Raw genomic sequence first — 13,419 nt, 5'->3', positions numbered from 1 at the left:
TTCTATGTTTGACTACGGAGCCCAGATTACCAAACAATTACACCATACTGACTCCACACAGTTCTACCTTTCTTGAGGAAACAAAACGCTTTTTCTTAATATAATATGGATGAGACAGATAGGCAAAAAATAAAACAGTGCACACCATCACAATGCACAAAATCTTACCCGGATAATCGCAGAAACAACAAACAAAAAACAAAAAAACAGCAGCTGTGATTTAAAATCAGTATTTCCGTTCAGTCCTTCAAGTCATGTTCAGTTCGTCACTATGAAGAGGGAGAGTTTTGTCCACTACACCGCGCAGCTGATGGTAAGTTGATGTGTGTGTATTGTTTATGTATGACTGCCGAGTTTTGTAGACCGTATCTCTAGTTCTCTCCTCTGTGCTGTGGCATTCCAGTGGTGACGTAGTTTGCGAGACAATACATTCATGATTTAAATTTTCTTGTTGCATTGTTTACATTGGTTTCCATTATTCCTCTATTCAGCGTCTCGGGGTACAATTTCCCCGAGGAACATTAATTCCCTCTGCCCCTTTTAAGGCAGGTAGCTAAATATATATTTTATTTATATATTGTGCCTTGACATGGTAGCTCCTCAAACACTAAGTAAACATCACATTTAAACTAAAAACCAACACAGTGATACTAGCATATTTACAGTAATAAAACACAGTTGTAGCCATACAACTTTGTATCATGTGAAGTAGACTAGTAGGCTTAGTAATATTTTTACATCCTTAACATCGTTGGGACCTATAGTCTTTGGGCTTTTTCTCCATCCGTTGATAACAGACGGATTTTCCCTTTCTGCTATTATATGCTTCACCTCCTCATTACTGTCCATTATAGAATGGCTGCTCAACATATGCCGCAATGCGCTTCTCCATTTCTGTATCAGTAAATCCTGTGATCGATAGCCGGTGTCTATTTAGAAACGCCGTGAACGTGCACTTATACCAGACTATTCTACACTAGCTTGACATAAGCTTTTACCTGTTCATCCTGCGCTTGGCAACACAACCCATTACAGACCGATGAACGATCAACACTGTCCAGCTGCGCTTTCACTTATTCTGGTATATCTTTAGTCTACTGTTTTTTCGTACAACAGTCCCCGGTTGAATATTTTCAGCAATGGGCCTATCATATCACACTATAAAAGCGGTGGTGTAAACATCTCCCTTTCCAGAGAGATTCTATGAAAGTACTGCATCTATCACAAAACCTACTGCTAATCTGGATTCTATGACCACTCAACAGCACTCCTTACGTTATTCCTACGTAATCATAAAAATAATCTTTCCTTTTGGGGGATTTTAATGTCCATTGGGGAAACGAAAGAAATCTCAAGTTTATAACAGATTACTTTAAATCACACTACATCGACACCCCCCGTAAGTACACCCACACTCACTCTAGAATTGACTGAATTGCATAAATGTTTTCACCACTAACCGTAAAGGATCACAAAACCCACATCGGTTAACGCGAATCCGGTGAATCCACCAGCTTACTCTGTTGTTTGGTGTATTTTGAGTGCTTTGGTCCAGTAGAGGAAAACCGAAACCATCGGTGCTGTCTACACCGTGTTATCCTCCTTCTAGAGTTGCACCCAACGGCTTTTGAGCCTGCTAGACCATTTTCACAATGTCATTAAAAGTGCCTCCCCATTTGATTGGAATCCTCTCGAGTGAACACACTTAATCTGACTGCCGTAGATGTGAAAGACATTCATGAACGTTTGTGCTAATCCGCTGTGTTTTAGTTCGCCTGTGTTGATACTCAAGTCGTGCTTCGGGACCGTTACAACTACAACACCAAAGAGATTAAAAAATATTTCAAAAATAAGCCAAGCTTAGTGTGTGTAAAACTAGCAGTAGTTATAATTTGGTAAGTTTGGAGACACTACTTATGTAATCATTAATGGATAGCCTACATTTTTGTTTTCTCTCCTTTTCTATGTTGTCGTTTGTAGATAGTCCCTAGCTTTCTAACTGCCGTCCTCACACAGGAGCTTATGCCGTCTTTGTAATAATGATTTGGTGAAACATTCACATCCCGCGCATTCCTACTCTACCTTACAATACTCATCCAAGTTTATATCCAAGAATCACAGAACCAAAGTTCTTAATATCAGTCATCTTTGTACAAACCGGTAAAGCCAGCGATTTTAGCAGTGTGCTCAAAGTTTTTACTCCCCATGCGTTTAAGTTGACTAAAAGAGGAATAAAAAAATCATGTTTGGAATTTTATTTTATACCTACATTAAAAACTGAGGTAAATCCACCTTTAAGGACACCAATTTTCTTTGTGATGAATAACGTTTGTAAATAAATACCTGTTCTTAGTTAAAATACGGGGTCATAAGTATACATACCCCTATGTTTAAATTCCCATAGAGGCAGGCAGATTTTTTAGTATTAAAGCCAGATTATTTCCTGGATGCAGATATTTTAAGACATCCTATAAAGTTCCCTTGGCCTTTAGCATTCAATCGCCCCACATCCGCACATACTCTTGCACCATGCTAGAGAGAGGCATGGTTTTTATTTCAGTAGCTAATACCTGTTTGATTGGCAGTGGAGAAGCATTTTATAGAACGATCCCCTGCCTATCTCTAGCATGGTGAAGAGTAGGTGATTATGTGGGGCTATTATCTAAAGCAAGGGACTTTATCAGGATGCATAATATCCTGAATCCAGGAAATAACTGGCCTTTAATAATAAAATCTGCTGCCTCTATGGAATTTAACATAGGGGTATGTAAACGTATGACCCCTGTTATTTAAATAAGACATTTCTTTATTTCAATACTTATTCAGTCCACAAGAATATTGTTGTCTTAAAGGTTGGATTTTACCTCATTTTTTAATTTCGGTCTTTAAAATAAATTGCCAAAACATGATTTTTTTATTCCTCTTTTTAGTCAATCTTAATCATGTGTATGTACATTTTGAGCACCACTGTATGGCTTGACACTAGTTTTCCTAAAATAACATAAGTGGCTTAGAGCACTCCATCAATCCCTTGGTAAAAAAAAAATCAATGTATTCAAGGCGTAGAACTTGGCCTCGAAGCCCCCCAATATTAAAGCTGGAGATAAATATGACAAGAATAACTAACAGGACCAATAGCATTGCTACCTTAACTTCCAAAATTATGAAAAATGTGTACTAAACACACATCACATTGAATTCTTAGCCAACAGTCCAAAATCTGTTACATCCCCTGCAGTTTGGAGTTCCTGGCAGATTTATCACCAAACAAGACTGCATGGCCAACGTTCATGTAAAAAACAAATGTCAGCTAGATACAAATGGTATATGTTGGTGCGTATTCCCCGATTTAAAATGAGCTTCGAAATCATCTCATTAAGGTGCTGCTATCTAATGTCAAATTGTTTCAATTTTTCTGCTCAAACTAGTTAATCACGCATACTTGTCTCACCAGAATAATGCCTTGGGTTGGCGGGTAGGTTCTGCTCAGTAGGAGTCCCCAAGTGTCCATACTGGGGCCCATTTTATTGTTCATACAATTAATGATTTACCTGAAATACTGTATTACACTGGATGTCCATCTTTACGCCAAATTCCAACTGAATACGCAAAAAATGCTGAGCCAGCACGAACAGTCGCTTTCAGTTGCTGTCTGCTCAACAGCTTTTAGAAACATAAAAATAGGGATTAATAATTGTTCTTTGTTTTAAATGCAAAAGCACTTCGAAGCACCTTCTATATATTATGGCGTTTGCAATCTGGAGAGTTGACAGTTAATGAATTTAATTACTTTGGCGTGATTTAGAAGCCAGACTCTCTTTCAAAAAAACACTGTTAAAGGAGATTCCGGGCCATTTTTTTTACGCTTACTTTATCGCAATACAAATGCATAAGTAATTTGTCCTGTTGAAAAAAAACGGATCCTGAATGTGTTGTGCTAGGCATCGTCTGAATAGCTGCAGCTACGCGTATACAAGCTTCACTGAGCTAAAACAGCAGTACTGTTAGTAAAGTTTTAGAGTGCACTTTGTGCCTCTTCCACTGGACACACAAGCAATTGATATGTCTGTACACGAGAACAGGGTCTTACGTACATGCAAGTGCTGCGTTTTCCAAGTCAGACATGGTTTTAATTCACCTACCCGGCTTGATCTTGCCAGGGGTAGTTTGCTTGCCTGGTTAGCTGTGTGTCAGCTGTTACTGCTATTGATAATCGTTGTTCAGCAGGCTTTTTTGTTGAAAATCATTAAGCAGCTGTTCTGTGTGTAGGTTGTAAGCGTCATCCATTTTGTGTGTGCTGATCAGAAACCTGGTGGTTTCTACTAAGCTAAACCAATGAGCTTCGTTACCAAGAAGGCACTTACGACTCTAGATAAAAAACTCTGTCTTATCATCATTGCAACATTTAGAGAAATATAACTTACAGAGCTTTGTAATTTTTATAAGTTTGCCTCAATGGTGCTTATTCTGATAAAGTACTGCATGTCCTGGGCCACCACCATTGCTAGAGTTTATTAATACAAAAGACGCGGGTCACTACAAAACAGCGTCTCGGCCACAGCACAATTAAAGTAGTGCATATAGACATACTACCTCCCGTATAAGGGCATGTCTCCACTTTGGCCACGTTAAGAACCAAAGTAAAGTTGTGGCTAAGCAACCAAAGGTGCCAACCACCGTCTAACAGTATGCTGTACTTACTAGCCAAGTAGAGCTCTACTATAATTCTCCAGTGTTGTTTTCTCTCTCTTTCTTCACTATTACATATCAAAATGCTACTACTTATATATTTTGTACATGTTTTTAGGTAACTTTCAACCGGCCGAATGGACGACGATGGAATTAACACCTTGGGCTCACAAGCTGGATTGTTACGTGTGCTATGTGCTACTGTCCTTAACTGTCTTTGTCCTGCATATTATATAATTGTAAAAAATGTGTTTTTCTGGAGTGGCTCACTTGTAGTGTACGTTTAATAAAAAATTTACTTTGTACAGATTCAACCCCTGCACAACAATAGAGAACTACTTTGATAATGTAAACCATGGTTATTGCATTTCTCTAAAGCCCTTTAAGATTAGGCGCTGAGTTCATGTCGTTTAATCTAAAAAACTGTAAAAAAAAAAGAACAAAAAAAAAGGCTTTGGTTTCGGTCTATAGCTGCTAATGTCATTTCACGCTGTACGTTAGGTGGCCATAAGGCAGTAACTTTGGGCAATGTAGAGACGATATGTTGTTGTTTTTTGGTGAGACTATTTTGTATCAGTTATAAGCAGCAAATACAAAAGTGGTCCCCACGTTACCACCGTTGCTGTGCTGGAGTACAAAAGGTCTGGAGTGAAACCTTGTGGTGTTGTGTGGTGCGTGTGGTGTGTGTGTGTGTGTTGTGGGGTGTGTTCTGGGTGTGTGTGTTGGGTGTGTGTGTGTGCCTGCATACCCTGCTGTGCAGCAGCGTTATAGCGGCAACCGCGTTTGATACAGCAAAACTCATTGCTGTGATGCCGTCTTGAGCATCACATACATAGCCATGGACCAGAGCCGTGACTTACGTCCAGGTGCCCTGCTGGCAAGATGTGGCTAGCCATCCAGTTCAGCAAGTCGTCCCTTAAACCATGGACCTGGAGAGAGAGCCAATCCAGGTCAGTCAGGACACAGGACCACTTTTCGTCATAACAACCACTCAGACGCACTGCAGAGCTGCCTTTAGTCCCGTTCACCAACTACTGATGACGATATGTATTTCTGTTTCATGAGTGACCTGACTGAGTTGAACCTCAAGGTTTCCTGTCAGAGAAGATATTTTGGGCATTTTTTTTGTTTGTTTGTGTCATGTTGATGAGAAGGTAAAATTATAAAGGTCAATCTTTTTAATCTTTCTTCTTTTTAAGGCAAAAATAGGGTTCCTTCTCTATTTCAAGCACTGGTATACTATATATTGGTACACACATAATTAACTGGAATGTAAGCTTAAATTACCTGTGAGTGTACATATCAACTTCACTAAGTATTTTGTTAAATGATGTTTATTTCTCCTTTCAGTGCATTTAACTTGAAGATGAGAAAAAAAAGGCAATATGATGTTTGATCTTCTCTCCCAACAAGCTTAAACATGGTCAGCCTTGTGCCAGGAGCTTACTTAGAGCAGGTAATGTGTAAGGAAATTGTATAGATGGTGCTCTTAGGAGGTAAATATGAAGTATTCATAAAAAATGTTTGAACTAAAAAAATAAGAAAAATCTATCGTAATCGTACTATTACCGACTAGAAGTGTGTGTGGTAGTGTGTTCTGTATCTGCAGATCTGTGGTGATGAAGGTTCGGGTGTCAAACACAGAGCCGTTTTGACCATGTGGGTGTGTAACCCCACAGCCAAAAACATGCTGCAGGGTTGTGCCGTCCGTTACTCAGTCCCAGTGACTGACTCTTTGCAATCGTCTTTATATGAATCTTTTTTTAATTTTTTTTTACCTGTTCTGTTTTAAACTAAGAGTGTTAATAATAGGGTTCATATATTACTATTACTACTTTATCCATTTTTTTCTAATAATTCTGTATAGTCCTTTCTTATTCTGATGTGGTGATTTTTTGTGAGATGTTTACAAGGGATTTCCCCAGTCTATCTTGGTTTGAACTACTTCTCTTTTTTACACCTAGCTCTTTGACCACTGCTGCCTCGTTTCTATCTCTCTCTCCTCTCTTTCTCTCGTCTTGTCTCGTTGATCGGTAGGTGGGGCCACTTTATAACACCTATGTGGTTAAAAAAGTAAGAACATAAGTCCGTACATAGATAAGCCGTTTAAACAAGACTGTCATATAGTTAGGATTGTAAAACTGTCCATATGGTGTTTTTTTATTGCTACAAAACATATCATGATGTATAGTTGAGCAGCCAAAGGCATTTGTGCCCGAAAGCTAGCTAGTACAACTGACAAATCCGATTTAGACAACAGGGTTTTGACATCAACGTAGGAACCCATGCCGTCAATATCACAGCGTACTAAGGTCAGTGTTTTTATATTGTTTAAGCAGCCGCGAGACTCTGAACATCCTGACTTTTCTCCTAGTTTTGTTTTAAAAATTGATCCTACAGTTTCCCACACTTAACCCTTATTTTTTATACGACCCTCTTTGTTGGTAATGGCCATCTTTGACCAACTCCACACTATCACTTTGTAATGCTTTTTTTTTTTGCATACTGTTGTTTTTGTCTAAGTTTGTATTCTCCACAGCAAGGGTCTATCTTCTCAGACTTGATTATCGTTTGTCTAGAGCCATAGTGGACATTATACAACTCTGCTTCACGCTCTGAGAGGTTGTTTATCTAAACACTAGTAAACTGATTGAATGCTGGAGGCCCTTCTTCAGTAATTAAGTGTTATTTTCGTTTAGGGTGTTTTTACAAACATGAACTTTAATAGCAGAACTAGTGGCAAGCAAATTGTAAGCATCAGGCTCAGGATTTAAAACTGAACAGTATAACCTGTAAATTCTCCTCCTACCAGGTCATGGACCCGCAGTCTCTTTGACAAGGCTGGCATTGCCATAGTATGCTGCCAGGATCGGCTGGGTGCTGGTGTGGATCGTCCTGGGGCACGAGATATGGTTCTTCCAGGAGATCAACAACTATCAGACCAGTGTGAAGTCCACGACACAGGAGACGTACCTGTAACAAACACATAACCCACAATGAGACATAGGTTTGATAAACTGGTGTTTCTGTTTTTAAAGCACTTGAAAATGACAATATAAGGCCCTCTACTATAGGCTTTGGCACAATCCATAAAAAGAGGACTGAGCCTTCTGCGGGTTTGTGTCTAATTAGAATTTAGTTTTATTTAATAAAAGTAATCGCAGAAGATCACAGATGATTATATAGCAATAAATACCACGCACTTGTATGTTTAAGGAAGTCTGGGGTTACTTCTACTAAACAACTTAAACAGATAGAGTTGAAACAGTTGCCGAAGGTGTAAAACTGGGATTCCAGATTGATGGGCCAGCGATTTCTTCCAGGCGTTACCCAGTAAAAAAATTTCAATCAGAACGATTGACAATAATGTTTCAGAATATGGGATAATCAATCCATCCAATTCACTTATTTATATGCCAATTTAACAAACACAGTGTTTCCAAGTGCGCACAAAATGATCATACAGATAAATAGATAAGATTATGATTCAGATTCGATTCAACTTTATTGTAGACAGTACAGGTACAAGGAGAAACTGCAATAAAAGATAAACAATAAAGACACTAAATCAGTTAGAGATAATAAATACAAACAATAAGCATGCCAGCAGGATGTGTAAAGGGTACACAATAAATCATCACTCTCTGTGTTTTAAAGCCAAAGAAAGAGGAGTGGGTTTAAAAGAGTTTAAAATGAGACAGAGAGGGGGAGCCTGTCTAATGGGTCAGAGGCGCCCATTCCAAAGTTTTGGAGCTGCGACGGCAACGCACGGTCCCCCCTGAGCTAAGCCTAGCTTTAAGGCACCGTCAGAGCAGCTGGTAGCTGACACTGAGAGCGCGGTAGGGTTTAGGGGTTGCAGGCAGTCAGACGACGCGTAAGGGGGCCGAGCCAATTTCAAGCTTTAAAAGCAATTAAAAGAATTTTAAATGAATCCTAAAAATTGGCGGGCAGACCGTGGAAGTGAAGCAATTAATAGGTGAATTGTGACCATACTTGCTTGACTGTTAAAAGACGTGCAGAGCATTTTGTACAAGCGTGAAGAACGAGTCATGGAGGGACCCGCTAGCCCCACATATAAAGTGCATTACAGTATCCAGCCGGTGGTCAGAAATGGCATGGATTACTGTCTCAAAGGTTTGGTCTCTAAGGAGCTGTTTAATTGTTTTCTAGTTGCCTTAACTGAACAAAAGCTAGACTTCACCACTGCTGTTAATTGGCTGTCAAATTTACGTTCTGAGTCCACTTTTTACACCCAAATTTTTTACAATCGTCTTGCGATACTGCGCCAAAGAACCCAATCAACTTGGGAGGAGGTCGAGAGTGGCCACCAAGAACCAGCTTAGGTGTTTTTTTTCTTAAAATTTAGAACATTTAAGGACATCCAAGCCTTAAGTCCTGTGACACTTAGCAGGGGGTCACGTGTTAGACTCTGATTTTTTGAGGGGGACAGAAATGTGCTGTCGTCCGCATAACTTGAAAAGAAATATGCCATGTTTCCGCGAAATGCCCAGTGGAGTAGATAGAGAGAAATTAAAAGAGGGCCCAAGTACCGAGCCTGTGGACCCCCAAATGAGAGAGGAGCATGGAGGACAAGCGACTCATCAAGCACACCGACACAGAAAGTTCCGCTTTGACAGTAGGACATGACCACTCCAGTGCTGTGCCCACTGACGCTCAGTGCATCGCACTGCTCCAAACACGAGCAATCAGGAGTTTCATGGGCCCGGTATCAACTGCAGCAGTCATATACTGAAAAGGTACAAAACACACAGGGACCTAGCAGTCGTAGCTAAAAAAAAAAATCATATAATAACTCTAAAAGTGCTGATTCGTGCTGTGCAATGGTTTTTATAAACCGGATTGGAACTTTTTCGAGAATTGTTTGCATGTAAAACAGGTCCCATGAGCTGGGGATGGGGAGGGAATATGACGAATCTTACTTTTCAAGATTTAGTAAGGACGAAAGCAATCGGAGATAGGCCTTAAAATTAGACAAAATGAGAGGATCGCCCAGGTTTTCTTAATAAAGGCAGCACAATCTGCTGTGTAAGATTCGCAGGAAGAGGGACTACTCCAAAGCCAGGCTGTCTGTTTATAACTGCTGGACAAGGGGTGGCCAACAGTGGTTCAACAAATCTCCTTTAACACAAAGTAGATGGCACGTACAGCGGTGAGACCTAGGGGCTTTCAGATGACCCACAAGTACCTGCAGAAAAAGTCAGGGTCACAGGGCGCAAAGTGTCAACAAGCAGGGCAGCGGGACAACACGACAGGTTCGCGAAGCAAGGTGAAATAAGCTCTGGTAGAATGAATTTTCAATGATGAGTTAAGAAAATTCTCACAACAGCAGGGAGAGGCCCCATCATTAGAGTCTGTGGTGCATCGAGCAGAGTTGATAACTTCAAACAACACGCAGGGTTAAACCGTTAGAAGTAAGAACAATTCCGACAAATATTTTCTTTTAGCCTCTTTCACAGGTGGCTTGTTAATTGAACGCCAGCAATCCTCAGTATTTGAAAAAAGACACGTTGCATTGTCTGTCTTCTCCTACTTTCGCTCAGCTCTTCAAACACTCCTGTCTGGCAGTGCGGGTAGTGGGTTTTATTCCTAAGCCAAGGTCTCTGATTTGTGCTTTTCGCCGTGCCTGGTCTTGGTCAATGGTGCAGGCCAGCAGCCAATAGCCAAATTGTCTTATAGCAGGTTAGTTGACAGGTGGTGGTATGCCGAATATTAAAACATAAATTAGAGCTCTCTGTATCATACACACACAGACCGGGGAATGAATGTGCAGATACTTGCTGAAATAAAAAACGCGAAAGAACGCTGTGAGCAAGTGGATACGGCTGGCGATGTGGAAGGGGTGTATAACGCCATCTGCGTGCGCTGGCGCGCATTGGCACAGTTCATGTTGACGTGACAGTGCGCAGCTAGCTCAAACAGTAGGCAATGATCCGAGGAAAAAAGGCACAGACCCAGGTTAAGAAGGCAGGTAAACCATAAGATAAAAACAGATCAACGTGTGCACATCGTTAGGCCATAGTTCTCAGGCCCAACGACTACTGCACAAGATTTTCAAAAGAGTCAATGATGTTTTTAAAAAGTCTTGCGTCAACAGAAGGTTATCAGGGCAACCACACTATGGCAAGTTAACATTCAGACAATAAGGTGACCCGGTATATTTCCATAAGTCAGCCAAAACACAGAAAAGTTCAGTTATGTCAAAAAGGTCGTTTATTGGGAGAGGGGCGTTATATTTGTACACACCGCACACAGCACGTAGAGAGGTGGTCCACGCTACAACAAACTGATTCAAAGCTGGTGAAGAGGGACAGCGTAACTGTTACATTTAAAGTAATTCTTAAAAACAGATCGCAATCCTCCCTCGCGGTCCAGCAGCATCCGACGGGACTTAAGAATAGCAAAGAGCAAGCTACTCACAGGTTAAAAAGTTCAAGGAAGACACTAGATCTCACCAACAAGCATCCAGGTTCTCGAATATCAAGGGGACAATCCGCTCCCGGGATGATGATATGAAGAAAGTCCTTAAGAATAATGATTTATTCGCAAGCGACTATGCGTTTACAGACCCATAAACCTGGCAAGGCTGGCGGTTCAGTGCGACCACCCGGCATTGGCCCCAACCCAGAGCCCGCCGGCCCCAGTTTTTACTCCCGCGCCAACTGAGACGAGATTTGCATGGTCCCGCGGGGCCCGGGACAAACACCTCGGGGCCCACCCACTGGCACCAACCACTCAGCAACAGGATTCCCCAAACGTCGAGAGGCACAAAGGCGAGGCCCCGCTCCGCATCCACCCCATCAGGACTACATCTGGCCCTCACCTCACAGACACCACAACGCTTACCGGCCGGCGATGCGCTTTCCCGCCGCGGGAGTGGCGCTGTAGCGCGGCAGAGGTATGTCCGGGATTGTCCTATGGAAAGTGGGCAAGTTTTCTGTCCCTATAATCAAATTGACAGACTTTTTGGCTGATATTCTCAGATCTAGCAGCGTTTGACGATCATAACACCCAGAGCGTGACAGTATGTGCCCCAATGGTCCAATCAATATAAACATGAACAACATCGGAGCTGCTGACGGCCTGCCTCACACACTGGCCGCCATCATCCACGTCATCAGACAGATCACAGCAGATCAGAAATACTTATTGATCCCCGAAGGGAACTCTGTGGTGTAGTTGCAAATATTATAAATAGTGTCGAATACAGAAATAAAGAAGTATAAGGGAATTGGATACGTACGGTATTTACATAAATGGAATGTTATTATCCCTTCATTTACTAATTACATAATTTAGGATTTGGTTGGTGAAAAGTTAATAATGAATAATAATAATAATATTGGGGTATTTGAATTGCACACATGTCCAGCCATGTTCTTGGCCCAAACACATAATACAGATAATATTGTCCAGTTTCAACCTGTGTGTTGTGGTGTTGTGTGTGTGTGTGTGTGTGTGTGTTTGGTGTGTGTGGGGTGTGTGTGTGTGTGGGTGTGTGTGTGTGTGTGTGTGTGTCCGACACTTAAGGGAGGATTAAAAGTTGATGGCCACAGGCAGTACTGACTTCCTGTGGGCGCTCTTTAATGCATTTTGGGAGAGGAGTCTGTCCCTGAAGTGCTCCTGTGATGCGCAACAGCCATGGAGGGGTTGCGAGACATTGTCCAAGATGGCAAATGTAGTTTGGACAGCATCCTCCTCTCTGACCCCCCGACAGAGAGTCCAGATCACCCCCACACGTCACGGCCTTGGCTAATCAGTTTTGTTGAGTCTGTTGGCGTCCGCTACCCTCAGCCTGCTGCCCCAGCATGCAACCGCAAAGATGGATAGCACTGTCCAACCACTACTCATAAAACATCTTCAGCATCGTCCTGCAGATGTTGACTGCCTCAGCCTCCTCAGCAAATAAGCCGGCTTTGGCCCTTCCTGTAGGGCTGGTGTTTCTTGGCCCAGTCCCGTTTATTGTCCAAGTTGCACTCCCGGTATTTGAGTCCTCCACGATGTCCAACTGGCCCCCTGGATGGAACAGGCTCACTGCTGCCTTGGCTCTCCCTTAGATCCCCCCACCACTCCTTGGTCTTTTGTCACATTGAGCTGTAGATGGTTCTGCTCACTCCATGTGAACCAAGTCCCCCACCACGCTCTGTACTCAGCCTCGTCCCCCTCGCTGATACATCCACACAGCAGAGTCGTCCAGAAACTTCTGAAGATGGCAGGACTCTGTGTGGTAGTTGAAGTCTGTGGTGTAGATGGTGAAGAGGAAGGGAGAGAAGAGACAGCCCCCTGCGGGGGCCCCGGTGGTTGCTGACCCCTCTGTTCGTGATACACAGTGTTTTGCAGGCGCACATACTGTTGGTCTGCCAGTCAGGTAGTCACCATCCAGCACGATGGGGGGATCCCCTTCATCGCTGGTCAGCTTCTCACCCAGCAGCCGGCCGGACAAATGGTGTTTGAAAGCACTGGAGAAGTCAAAAAACCTGAACCTCCACCTGCTTGCCGCCTGTCCAGGTGGGCGTAGATGCTGTTGAGCCGAAGATGAGGGCGCCTCCAACTCCCACCGGGCTGGTAGGCGAACTGAGGGGGTCCAGGAGAGGTCTCCACCATGGGCCGCAGCTGTTCCTGAACCAGCTCTCCATGGTCTTCATGAATTTGGAGGTCAGTGCCACCGGGTTCTGTAGTCCTTGGCGTCACTTGGGACCGTGGCGTCTTTTG

General features: G+C 42.5%; 1 protein-coding gene across 4 annotated transcripts in view; it reads right to left on the bottom strand.

The window, feature by feature from the left end:
- Nucleotides 1-13,419, bottom strand: part of lrrk1 (leucine-rich repeat kinase 1) — a 199,978-nt gene that overhangs the window by 98,628 nt on the left and 87,931 nt on the right. The gene's annotated exons all lie outside the window — the stretch shown is intronic.

Source organism: Etheostoma spectabile, unplaced genomic scaffold (assembly GCF_008692095.1).
Source record: "Etheostoma spectabile isolate EspeVRDwgs_2016 unplaced genomic scaffold, UIUC_Espe_1.0 scaffold48, whole genome shotgun sequence".
Lineage (NCBI taxonomy): Eukaryota > Metazoa > Chordata > Actinopteri > Perciformes > Percidae > Etheostoma > Etheostoma spectabile.
The sequence above is the reverse complement of the archived record's forward strand: the minus strand, read 5'-3'. Positions and strand labels throughout refer to the sequence as shown.